At 38.1% G+C, this 13,459-nt stretch overlaps 1 non-coding gene and 1 pseudogene across 1 annotated transcript; one reads left to right on the top strand and one right to left on the bottom strand.

Annotated features, from left to right (window-relative positions):
* Positions 1–5,593: 5,593 nt before the first annotated feature.
* LOC148543821 (small nucleolar RNA R71) lies at positions 5,594–5,700 on the bottom strand. The gene has a single exon (XR_015901221.1). It is a non-coding gene; the product is annotated as a small nucleolar RNA R71 (small nucleolar RNA).
* A 6,015-nt stretch (positions 5,701–11,715) lies between these two features.
* Positions 11,716–13,014, top strand: LOC107615050 (uncharacterized; annotated as a pseudogene).
* The last annotated feature ends 445 nt before the right edge of the window (positions 13,015–13,459 follow it).

Here is a 13,459-nt window from a genome sequence, read left to right as displayed (position 1 = left end):
GTCGCTGCCGTCCAGCTCCCGACCCTCCGCCGCTGCCTCTACTTTTCTGCTTTTGCTTTCTGCCTTCTGCTTCTACTTCTACTTCTGTTTCTATTTTTATTTTTGTTGTTGCTTCACCATTGTTGATTCACCCTTCACAATTGTTGTTGTTAATTTATTATTGGTGATACTGATTCTGATTATAGTAAATTAGTAATTGCTTCTAATTATAGTAATTACATGATGATGATTTGGCTATGGTGGCAGTGGTGATGGTGGTGAGGAAAGGGAGAGTGAGGAGGTGCGAAAGGGAAGAGGTAATGGTGAAGAGTAGAAGAAGATTGGCCAAGGCTTCCTCCTCTTTCTCTGTTCTTTGTTCTTCCTATTTTTCTTTTTTATTTTTTTAATTTTTAAAGAACATATACATGATTGATGATGGATTATTGCTAATTTTGTGATTATTTTGTGATTGATGTTGTTGTTGAATTTTTTATTTATTTTGTGGTTAGGGGTAAATGATGAGGGAGAGTTAGAGTCTTGGGGAGAGAGGGAGAGAGAAAGAGGCTTGGTGATGAAGAAAGGGGGTAAGAGGTTTGGTGATGAAGAAGGGAATTGGGGGTTACTGGGTTAGTGGTGATGAAGAAGGGGGTGAGAGGGGTGGGGGGTTACAGTGAGGGGGTGAGGGGGGGTGAGGGGTGGGAGTTACGGTGAGGGAGTTGGGGGGTGGGTTAGTGATGAGCGGATAATTTATACGCTTTTTGGCATTGTTTTTAGTATGTTTTTAGTAGGATCTAGTTACTTTTAGGGATGTTTTCATTAGTTTTTATGTTAAATTCACATTTCTGGACTTTACTATGAGATTGTGTGTTTTTCTGTGATTTCAGGTATTTTCTGGCTGAAATTGAGGGACTTGAGCAAAAATCAGATTCAGAGGTTGAAGAAGGACTGCTGATGCTGTTGGATTCTGACCAAAAGGCAAGGGCAAATAAAAAGGATCCCAAGGCTTTGAGCATCAGTGGATAGGAGGGCCTAAAGGAATAAAATCCTGGTCTAAGCGGCTAAACCAAGCTGTCCCTAACCATGTGCTTGTGGCGTGTAGGTGTCAAGTGAAAACTTGAGACTGAGCGGTTAAAGTCAAGGTCCAAAGCAAAAGAAGAGTGTGCTTAAGAACCCTGGACACCTCTAATTGGGGACTTTAGCAAGGCTAAGTCACAATCTGAAAAGGTTCACCCAATTATGTGTCTGTGGCATTTATGTATCCGGTGGTAATACTGGAAAACAAAGTGCTTAGGGCCACAGCCAAGACTCATAAAGAAGCTGTGTTCAAGAATCATCATACTGAACTAGGAGAGTCAATAACACTATTCGAAATCTGAAGTCCCTAAAGATGCCAATCATTCTAAACTTCAATGGATAAAGTGAGATGCCAAAACTATTCAAGAGGCAAAAAGCTATAAGTCCCGCTCATATGATTGAAGCTCTGTTTCATTGATAGTTTTGAATTTGTAGTATATTCTCTTCTTTTTATCCTATTTGATTTTAAGTTGCTTGGGGACAAGCAACAATTTAAGTTTGGTGTTGTGATGAGCGGATAATTTATACGCTTTTTGGCATTGTTTTTAGTATGTTTTTATTAAGATCTAGTTACTTTTAGGGATGTTTTCATTAGTTTTTATGTTAAATTCACATTTCTGGACTTTACTATGAGATTGTGTGTTTTTCTATGATTTCAGGTATTTTCTGGCTGAAATTGAGGGACTTGAGCAAAAATCAGATTCAGAGGTTGAAGAAGGACTGCTGATGCTGTTGGATTCTGACCTCCCTGCACTCAAAGTGGATTTTCTGGAGCTACAGAACTCGAAATGGCGCGCTTCCAATTGCGTTGGAAAGTAGACATCCAGGGCTTTCCAGCAATATATAATAATCCATACTTTGGCCAAGAATTGACGATGTAAACTGGCGTTCAACGCCAGCCTTCTGCCCAAATCTGGCGTCCAGCGCCAGAAAAGGATCCAAAACCAGAGTTGAACGCCCAAACTGGCACAGAAACTGGCGTTCAACTCCACAAATGGCCTCTGCACGTGCAACACTTAAGCTCAGCCCAAACACACACCAAGTGGGCCCCGGAAGTGGATTTATACATCAAATACTTACTCATGTAAACCCTAGTAGCTAGTTTATTATAAATAGGACCTCTTACTATTGTATTAGGCATCTTTGGATTACCTTATGATCCTTTGATCACGTTTTGGGGGCTGGCCATCTCGGCCATGCCTGGACCTTCACTTATGTATTTTCATACGGTAGAGTTTCTACACTCCATAGATTAAGGTGTGGAGCTCTGCTGTTCCTCAAAGATTAATGCAAAGTACTATTGTTTTCTATTCAATTCTTCTTATTTCGCTTCTAAGATATCCATTCGCACCCAAGAACGTGATGAAGGTGATGATTATGTGTGACGCTCATCACCATTCTCCCTTATGAACGCGTGCCTGACAAACACTTCTGTTCTACATGAAATAAGCTAGAATGAGTATCTCTTAGATCTCCTAACCAGAATCTTCATGGCGTAAGCTAGAATGATGGCGGCATTCAAGAGAATCCGGAAGGTCTAAACCTTGTCTGTGGTATTCTGAGTAGGATTCAATGATTGAATGACTGTGACGAGCTTCAAACTCGCGAGTGCTGGGCGTTAGTGACAGACGCAAAAGGAGGGTGAATCCTATTCCAGCATGATCGGGAACCGACAGATGAATAGCCGTGCCGTGACAGGGTGCGTGAGCATATTATTCACTGAGAGGAGGGGATGTAGCCACTGACAACGGTGATGCCCTTGCATAAAGCCAGCCATGGAAAGGAGTAAGACTGATTGGATGAAGATAGCAGGAAAGCAGAGGTTCAGAGGAACGAAAACATCTCCATTCGCTTGTCTAAAATTCCTACCAATGACTTACATAAGTATTTCTATCCCTATTTTATTATTTATTATTCGAAAACTCCATAATTATTTTATATCCGCCTGACTGAGATTTACAAGGTGACCATAGCTTGCTTCATACCAACAATCTCCGTGGGATTCGACCCTTACTCACGTAAGGTATTACTTGGACGACCCAGTGCACTTGCTGGTTAGTTGTATCGAAGTTGTGACAGACAATAAAACTAGATCAGAGTATCTGGCCTAAGAATCCATTACCAGAGATCACAATTTCGTGCACCAAGTTTTTGGCGCCGTTGTCGGGGATTGTTCGAGTTTGGACAACTGACGGTTCATCTTGTTGCTCAGATTAGGTAATTTTCTTTTTGTTTTGTTTTCAAAAATTTTTCAAAAATCTTTCAAAAATTCTTCTTTGTTTTCGAAAAAAAAAAAGTTTTAAAAAAAAAAATGTTTTCAAAAATAAATTATTCTATGGCTTCAAAATTTTTAAGAATGAATTCTAGTGTTTCATGAAATATGTTGAATCATATCTGGCTGTAAAGCCATACCCAAACTACTTTGGGATTGGTATTCAACTAATCACTCCAGCCCATGTAATTATATGTTAAAGCTTGGCTGGCTGTTAAGCCATGCCAGACCCTTTGATTGGAGCTTTAAGACTAACATGGCAAGATTCCTGGAATTCATATTAAAAATTTTGGAATCCTTATTTTTCCTTTTTCTAAATAATTTTTCGAAAAATATAAAATAAAAATCCAGAAAAATTAGAAAATCATAAAAATCAAAAATATTTTTGTGTTTCTTGTTTGAGTCTTGAGTCATGTTATAAGTTTGGTGTCAATTGCATATGCATCTTGCATTTTTTCGAAAATATCATGCATTAATAGTGTTCTTCATGATCTTCAAGTTGTTCTTGGTAAGTCTTCTTGTTTGATCTTGATGATTTTTTGTTTTGTGTCTTTTATTGTTTTTCATATGCATTCTTAAATTCTTAGTGTCTAAGCATTAAAGAATTCTAAGTTTGGTGTCTTACATGTTTTCTTTGCATTAAAATTTTTCAAAAATATGTTCTTGGTGTTCATCTTGACATTCATAGTGTTCTTGGTGTTCATCTTGACATTCTTAGCATTCTTGCATGCATTCATTGTTTTGATCTAAAATTTTCATGCATTGCATAATTTTCATGTTTTTCATAAAAATTCAAAAAATCAAAAAAAATCTTCCTCTTTTCTCTCATCAAATTCGAAAATTTGAGTTGACTTTTTCAAAAATTTTTAAAATCAAGTTGTTTCTTATGAGTCAAATCAAATTTTCAATTTGAAAATCTTATCTTTTTCAAAAATCAAATCTTTTTCAAAATTTCTTAGTTATTTTCGAAAATTCTAAAAATATTTTTCAAAAATCTTTTTCTTATTTTTATATCAAATTTTCGAAAATAACATAATCAATTAATGTTTTGATTCAAAAATTTGAAGTTGGTTACTTGCTTGTTAAGAAAGATTCAAACTTTAAGTTCTAGAATCATATCTTGTGATTTCTTATGAATCAAGTCATTAATTGAGATTTTAAAAATCAAATCTTTTTCAAAAACTAATTTCTATCATATCTTTTCAAAAATATCTTCTTATCTTATCTTTTTCAAAAATTTGATTTCAAAATATCTTCTCTAACTTCCTAACTTCCTATCTTTTCAAAATTTGTTTCAACTAACTAACTAACTTTTTGTTTGTTTCTTAACTTTTTCAAAACTACCTAACTAACTCTCTCTCTCTCATTTTCAAAAATATCTTCCCTCTTTTTTCAAATATTTCTTTTTAATTAACTAATTATTTTTATCTTTTATTTTTTATTTCAAAAATTTTCAAAAATTACTAACATTTTTTCAAAAACCATTTTTCAAAAATCACTAACTCTTTTTCAAAATAATTTTCGAAAATTATCCCTCCCCCATCTCATTCTATTTATTCATTCATATCCTAACATCTCATCTCACATCTCTTCCATTCGTACAGTTGTGTTTCTTCCTTTACATCACATTCTTTGTCTCCCCCTCTTTTCTTCCACTCACAAAGGGATCCCTATACTATGGTATAAAGGATCTCTATTATTATTATTATTTTTCTGTGCCTTCTTCTTTGTCATATGAGCAGGAGCAAGGACCAAAACATTCTTGTGGAAGTAGATCCAGAACCTGAAAGGACTCTGAAGAGAAAATTAAGAGAAGCTAAAATACAACAATTCAGGGATAACCTTTCAGAAATTTTCGAACAGGCAGAGGAGATGGCAGCCGAAAATAATAATAATGTAAGGAAGATGCTTGGTGACTTTACTGCACCTAATTCCAATTTACATGGAAGAAGCATCTCCATTCCTGCCATTGGAGCAAACAACTTTGAGCTGAAACCTCAATTAGTTTCTCTAATGCAGCAGAACTGCAAGTTTCATGGACTTCCATCTGAAGATCCTTTTCAGTTCTTAACTGAATTCTTGCAGATATGTGATACTGTTAAGACTAATGGAGTAGCTCCTGAAGTCTACAGGCTCATGCTTTTCCCTTTTGCTGTAAGAGACAGAGCTAGATTATGGTTGGATTCTCAACCTAAAGACAGCCTGAACTCTTGGGATAAGCTGGTCACGGCTTTCTTAGCCAAGTACTTTCCTCCTCAAAAGCTGAGCAAGATTAGAGCTGATGTTCAAACCTTCAGACAGAAAGAAGGTGAATCCCTCTATGAAGCTTGGGAAAGATACAAACAGTTGACCAAAAAGTGTCCTTCTGACATGCTTTCAGAATGGACCATCCTGGATATATTCTATGATGGTTTATCTGAGCTATAAAAGATGTCACTGGACACTTCTGCAGGTGGATCCATACACCTAAAGAAAACGCCTGCAGAAGCTCAAGAACTCATTGACATGGTTGCTAATAACCAGTTCATGTACACTTCTGAAAGGAATCCTGTGAGTAATGGGACGCCTATGAAGAAGGGAGTTCTTGAAGTTGATACTCTGAATGCCATATTGGCTCAGAATAAAATATTGACTCAGCAAGTCAATATGATCTCACAGAGTCTGCATGGAATGCAAGCTGCATCCAACAGTACTAAAGAGGCTTCTTCTTCTGAAGAAGTTTATGATCCTGAGAACCCTGCAATAGCAGAGGTAAATTACTTAGGTGAACCTTATGGAAACACCTATAACTCAACATGGAGAAATCATCCAAATTTCTCATGGAAGGATCAAAAGCCTCAACAAGGCTTTAATAATGGTGGAAGAAACAGGTTTAGCAATAGCAAGCCTTTTCCATCATCAACTCAGCAACAGATAGAGAACTCTGAACAAAATGCTTCTAATTTAGCAAATCTAGTCTCTGATCTATCTAAGGCCACTGTAAGTTTCATGAATGAAACAAGATCTTCCATTAGAAATCTGGAAGCACAAGTGGGCCAGCTGAGTAAAAGGATCACTGAAATCCCTCCTAGTACTCTCCCAAGCAATACAGAAGAGAATCCAAAAGGAGAGTGCAAGGCCATTGACATAAGCGCCATGGCCGAACCTGTGAGGAGAGGAGAGGACGTGAATCCCAAGGAGGAATACCTCCAGGGATGTCCAGTGATCAATAAGGAGCTTCCCTCTGGGGAACCAAAGGACTCTGAGGCTCATTTCGAGACCATAGAGATTCCATTGAACCTCCTTATGCCCTTCATGAGCTCTGATGAGTATTCCTCTTCTGAAGAGAATGAGGATGTTACTAAAGAGCAAACTGCCAAGTTTCTTGGTGCAATCATGAAGCTGAATGCCAAACTATTTGGCATTGATACTTGGGAAGTTGAACCTCCCTTGTTCATCAATGAACTAAGTGATCTGGATCAACTGACATTGCCTCAGAAGAGACAGGATCCTGGAAAGTTCATATTACCTTGTACCATAGGCACCATGATCTTTAAAGCTCTGTGTGACCTTGGTTCAGGTATAAACCTCATGCCCCTCTCTGTAATAGAGAAACTGGGAATCTATGGGGTGCAAGCTGCTAAAATCTCACTAGAGATGGCAGACAGCTCAAGAAGACAGGCTTATGGACAAGTAGAAGATGTATTAGTAAAGGTTGAGGGCCTTTACATACCTACTGATTTCATAGTCCTGGATACTGGAAAGGAAGAGGATGAATCCATCATCCTAGGAAGACCTTTCCTGGCCACAGCAAGAGCTGTGATTGATGTTGACAGAGGTGAAATAGTCCTTCAATGGAATGAGAACTCCCTTGTATTCAATACTCAAGGATCTCCCTCTGCAACCATGGAGAGGAAGCAGAAAAAGCTTCTCTCCAAGCAGAGTCAACCAGAGCCCCCACAGTCAAACTCTAAGTTTGGTGTTGGGAGGCCACGACCAAACTCTAAGTTTGGTGTTGAACTCCCATATCCAAACTCTAAGTTTGGTGTTGGAGAGTTTCAACAAAGCTCTGCACATCTGTGAGGCTCCATGAGAGCCCACTGTCAAGCTATTGACATTAAAGAAGCGCTTGTTGGGAGGCAACCCAATGTTTATCTAACTCTTATTTTTATTGTTTTTCATGTTTTCTTAGGGTCATGATCATGTGGAGTCACAAAATAAATATAAAAATTGAAAACGGAATCAAAAACAGCAGAAGAAAAATCACACCCTGGAGGAGCATCTGTCTGGCGTTCAAACGCCAGAACAGAGCATAGTTCTGGCGCTGAACGCCCAGAATGGGAGCATCCTGGCGCTGAACGCCCAGAACAAGCATGGTTCTGGCGTTCAACGCCAGAAATGGCAGCAAAGGGGCATTGAACGCCCAAAAAGGGCACCAACCTGGCGCTGAACGCCCAGAGTTGTGTGCAAGGGCATTTTACATGCCTAAATTGGTGCAGGGATGTAAATGCCTTGACACCTCAGGATCTGTGGACCCCACAGTATCCCCACCTACCTCATCATCTCTCTTCCCATTCATGATCATCCCTTCTACTTTCCATTTACCACTCACATCCATACACCCACTACCTTCAAAATTCAACATCTCTCTCCCACCCAATCCCACCCATATGGCCGAATACACACTCCCATCCATCTCCTCCATATCTTCTTATTCTTCTATTCTTTCTTCTTTTGCTTGAGGGCGAGCAACATTCTAAGTTTGGTGTGGTAAAAGCATAGCTTTTTTGTTTTTTCCATAACCATTGATGGCACCTAAGGCCAGAGAAACCTCTAGAAAGAGGAAAGGGAAGACAAAAGCTTCCATCAAGGGTCTCTAGCTCAGTGGTAGAACATTTGACTGCAAATCAAGAGATCCCTGAGATACCTCAGGGGATACATTTTCTTCCACACAATTATTGGAAGCAACTAAGGGTGGAACATCAAGAGCACTCCATCATCCTTCATGAAATCAGAGAAGATCTAAAAGCAATGAAGGAGGAGCAACAAAGACAAGGAAGAGACATAGAAGAGCTCAAGGACATCATTGGTTCCTCAAGAAGGAAACGCCACCATCACTAAGGTGGATTCATTCCTTGTTCTTGCTTTCTCTGTTTTTCGTCTTCTATATTATGTGCTTATCTAAGTTTGTGTCTTCATTACATGATCATTAGTAGTTAGTAACTTTGTCTTAAAGATATGAATGTCCTATGAATCCATCACCTCTCTTAAATGAAAAATATTTTAATTCAAAAGAACAAGAAGTACATGAGTTTCGAATTTATCCTTGAACTTAGCTTAATTATATTGATGTGGTGACAATGCTTCTTGTTTTCTGAATGTATGCTTGAACAGTGCATATGTCTTTTGAAGTTGTTGTTTAAGAATGTTAAATATGTTGGCTCTTGAAAGAATGATGATTAGGAGACATGTTATTTGATAATCTGAAAAATCATAAAAATGATTCTTGAAGCAAGAAAAAGCAGCAAAGAACAAAGCTTGCAAAAAAAAAAAAAGAGGCAAAAAAAATAGAAAAAAAAATAGAAAGAAAAAGAAAAAGCAAGCAGAAAAAGCCAATAACCCTTAAAACCAAAAGGCAAGGGCAAATAAAAAGGATCCCAAGGCTTTGAGCATCAGTGGATAGGAGGGCCTAAAGGAATAAAATCCTGGTCTAAGCGGCTAAACCAAGCTGTCCCTAACCATGTGCTTGTGGCGTGTAGGTGTCAAGTGAAAACTTGAGACTGAGCGGTTAAAGTCAAGGTCCAAAGCAAAAGAAGAGTGTGCTTAAGAACCCTGGACACCTCTAATTGGGGACTTTAGCAAGGCTAAGTCACAATCTGAAAAGGTTCACCCAATTATGTGTCTGTGGCATTTATGTATCCGGTGGTAATACTGGAAAACAAAGTGCTTAGGGCCACGGCCAAGACTCATAAAGAAGCTGTGTTCAAGAATCATCATACTGAACTAGGAAAGTCAATAACACTATTCGAAATCTGAAGTCCCTAAAGATGCCAATCATTCTAAACTTCAATGGATAAAGTGAGATGCCAAAACTATTCAAGAGGCAAAAAGCTATAAGTCCCGCTCATATGATTGAAGCTCTGTTTCATTGATAGTTTTGAATTTGTAGTATATTCTCTTCTTTTTATCCTATTTGATTTTAAGTTGCTTGGGGACAAGCAACAATTTAAGTTTGGTGTTGTGATGAGCGGATAATTTATACGCTTTTTTGGCATTGTTTTTAGTATGTTTTTAGTAGGATCTAGTTACTTTTAGGGATGTTTTCATTAGTTTTTATGTTAAATTCACATTTCTGGACTTTACTATGAGATTGTGTGTTTTTCTGTGATTTCAGGTATTTTCTGGCTGAAATTGAGGGACTTGAGCAAAAATCAGATTCAGAGGTTGAAGAAGGACTGCTGATGCTGTTGGATTCTGACCTCCCTGCACTCAAAGTGGATTTTCTGGAGCTACAGAACTCGAAATGGCGCGCTTCCAATTGCGTTGGAAAGTAGACATCCAGGGATTTCCAACAATATATAATAGTCCATACTTTGGCCAAGAATTGACGATGTAAACTGGCGTTCAACGCCAGCCTTCTGCCCAAATCTGGCGTCCAGCGCCAGAAAAGGATCCAAAACCAGAGTTGAACGCCCAAATTGGCACAGAAACTGGCGTTCAACTCCACAAATGGCCTCTGCACGTGCAACACTTAAGCTCAGCCCAAACACACACCAAGTGGGCCCCGGAAGTGGATTTATACATCAAATACTTACTCATGTAAACCCTAGTAGCTAGTTTATTATAAATAGGACCTCTTACTATTGTATTAGGCATCTTTGGATTACCTTATGATCCTTTGATCACGTTTTGGGGGCTGGCCATCTCGGCCATGCCTGGACCTTCACTTATGTATTTTCATACGGTAGAGTTTCTACACTCCATAGATTAAGGTGTGGAGCTCTGCTGTTCCTCAAAGATTAATGCAAAGTACTACTGTTTTCTATTCAATTCTTCTTATTTCGCTTCTAAGATATCCATTCGCACCCAAGAACGTGATGAAGGTGATGATTATGTGTGACGCTCATTACCATTCTCCCTTATGAACGCGTGCCTGACAAACACTTCTGTTCTACATGAAATAAGCTAGAATGAGTATCTCTTAGATCTCCTAACCAGAATCTTCGTGGTGTAAGCTAGAATGATGGCGGCATTCAAGAGAATCCGGAAGGTATAAACCTTGTCTGTGGTATTCTGAGTAGGATTCAATGATTGAATGACTGTGACGAGCTTCAAACTCGCGAGTGCTGGGCGTTAGTGACAGACGCAAAAGGAGGGTGAATCCTATTCCAGCATGATCGGGAACCGATAGATGAATAGCCGTGCCGTGACAGGGTGCGTGAGCATATTATTCACTGAGAGGAGGGGATGTAGCCACTGACAACGGTGATGCCCTTGCATAAAGCCAGCCATGGAAAGGAGTAAGACTGATTGGATGAAGATAGCAGGAAAGCAGAGGTTCAGAGGAACGAAAACATCTCCATTCGCTTGTCTGAAATTCCTACCAATGACTTACATAAGTATTTCTATCCCTATTTTATTATTTATTATTCGAAAACTCCATAATTATTTTATATCCGCCTGACTGAGATTTACAAGATGACCATAGCTTGCTTCATACCAACAATCTCCGTGGGATTCGACCCTTACTCACGTAAGGTATTACTTGGACGACCCAGTGCACTTGCTGGTTAGTTGTATCAAAGTTGTGACAGACAATAAAACTAGATCAGAGTATCTGGCCTAAGAATCCATTACCAGAGATCACAATTTCGTGCACCAGTTAGGTTTTGTTTTAATTTATTAATTATTTTTATTATTTAATAAGGGTAATTTGAAAAAAAAATAAAATTGAAGTAGAAAAGGACGATTTTATGACGTTTTGTAACGTTGAGGATGATTTTAATAAGAAAAAAAGGTCGGAGACGATTTTGATTTTGACACCAGACATTGGGGACGAAAAAAGTACTTATCCCTTCTTATTTTTATTGCGTATTACTGGTATGTGATGTAGTTTGTTTGATTTATTTCTGATGTAATTTTTTAAATTAGTCAATATTATTGTGCTGTTATTGTTCATGAAAGTAACCGTTGCAAAAGTAGCCGTTGCAGAACTAGCCGTTAAGTAGTTGTTGCAAAACTAGTTGTTAAGTAGCCATTGTAAAACTAGCCGTTGAGGAGTAGTACTTATTGCAGACACACTTATAAATATCAACTATCAATGACTCTGCAACTCCACTTCAACTCTTGTTTCTCACCTCGAAAGAGAACTAAAAATTACATTTCTAGATTTGGCTAGAAATTTTGAAGATATGTTTAATGAGGCTTTGTATGGCAAAAGAAGACGGCAAGATAACACAATCATAGATAATTGGATCGATAAGTGTTTACTCGAAGATTCAGAAGAAGAAGATATCGATAGAAGCTCTATCCCAACTCCTCGTAGATGGATCAACAGAGATTGAGAAGCAGGACACGATCGCCTTTTCCAAGATTACTTTGCAGATGAACCGGTGTATAATGCTGACATTTTTCGACAGAGATTTCGAATGAGAAGACATGTGTTCCTTCGGATAGTAGACGCTCTCTCAAACGTCTATCCGTATTTCCAATAGAGGGTTGATGCAATTGGAAGAAAAGGCTTGTCACCACTCCAAAAATGTACCGCTGCGATACGGATGTTAGCATATGGCGTAGCAGCTGATGCTGTTGATGATTATGTGCGCATAGGCGAGAGCACTACAATCGAATGCTTGAAAAAATTTGTTGAAGGTGTCATTTCGGTGTTCGAGGATGAATACTTGCGAAAACCAAATCCAAATGACGTACGACGCCTGCTACAAATGGCAGAGGGTCGTGGCTTTCCTGGCATGTTGGGTAGCATTGACTGCATGCATTGGCAATGGAAAAATTGTCCAAAGGCGTGGAAAGGTATGTACATGAGTGGTTATTGTGGGGTTGCAACCATAGTACTTGAGGTTGTAGCATCTTCAGACCTTTGGATATGGCATGCATTCTTTAGAGTTTCTGGTTCAAATAACAATATCAACGTGTTAGATCGTTCTCCAGTGTTCGATGATATTCTAAATGACCGTGCTCTGGAGGTAAATTATACTATTAATGATAATAATTATACCATGGGATACTATTTAGCAGATAGTATTTATCCTGAATGGGCCACATTTGTCAAATCAATCTCAAAGCCACAAGGAGAGAAACGCAAGTTATTTGCACAATACCAAGAAGGGCAAAGAAAAGATGTGGAGCGAGCATTCGGAGTGTTGCAAGCACGCTTTGCAATTATACGTGGTCTAGCTCGCTTTTGGGAAAAGAAGAAGCTTGCCAACATAATGAGAGCTTGTATTATATTACATAATATGATTGTTGAGGATGAAAGAGACACTTATGTAGGAAATTTTGCTCAAAGTTTAGAGTATGATGATGTCAAAATTGGCTTATCACAACCTCAGCTGGGAGAAGAAGATTTTGCACCATACCATCAATTTCTCCAAAGAAATGCCCAACTTCGAAATAGGTAGCAACATAGACAATTGAAAGAGGACTTGATTGAACATATATGGCAATTTCACAATGTTTGTCGTCAACTATAGAGCTTAATTATGTTTTTCTTTGTATTAAGTAATTTTACAAATTAGTGTAATCCCGAATTATATATTGTGTATTATTGTTATATATGAATTTATTTAATATTAATATCTTTTAATAGTGAATTATTTTTAAATTTATAAATCTAAATAATATTATTGAAAAAAATCAATTACATTAATTTTAAGTATTTTAATTAATTAATTAAGTGGGACCACAACAGGGACTAAAGTTAGTTCCTTCTAATGGAGAAGAGAGAGATGCTTTGAGTTCCTATTTACTGTTTATGACACAAAAGCTGGTGTGGAGTTACTTTTTATGACAGGTGGACCACAAATAGAAAATGGGATAAGTTCCTTACTGAAGATGGTCTTAACCTATTTTTTTTTTTGAGTGCGTGACAATTGGAAATTACAATGTGGACGCAAGTATCCATTTCGGAGAATGTGT

This window comes from Arachis ipaensis, chromosome B9 (assembly GCF_059453495.1).
Source record: "Arachis ipaensis isolate K30076 ecotype BB chromosome B9, ASM5945349v1, whole genome shotgun sequence".
Lineage (NCBI taxonomy): Eukaryota > Viridiplantae > Streptophyta > Magnoliopsida > Fabales > Fabaceae > Arachis > Arachis ipaensis.
This window is presented reverse-complemented; position numbering and strand designations above follow the sequence as displayed.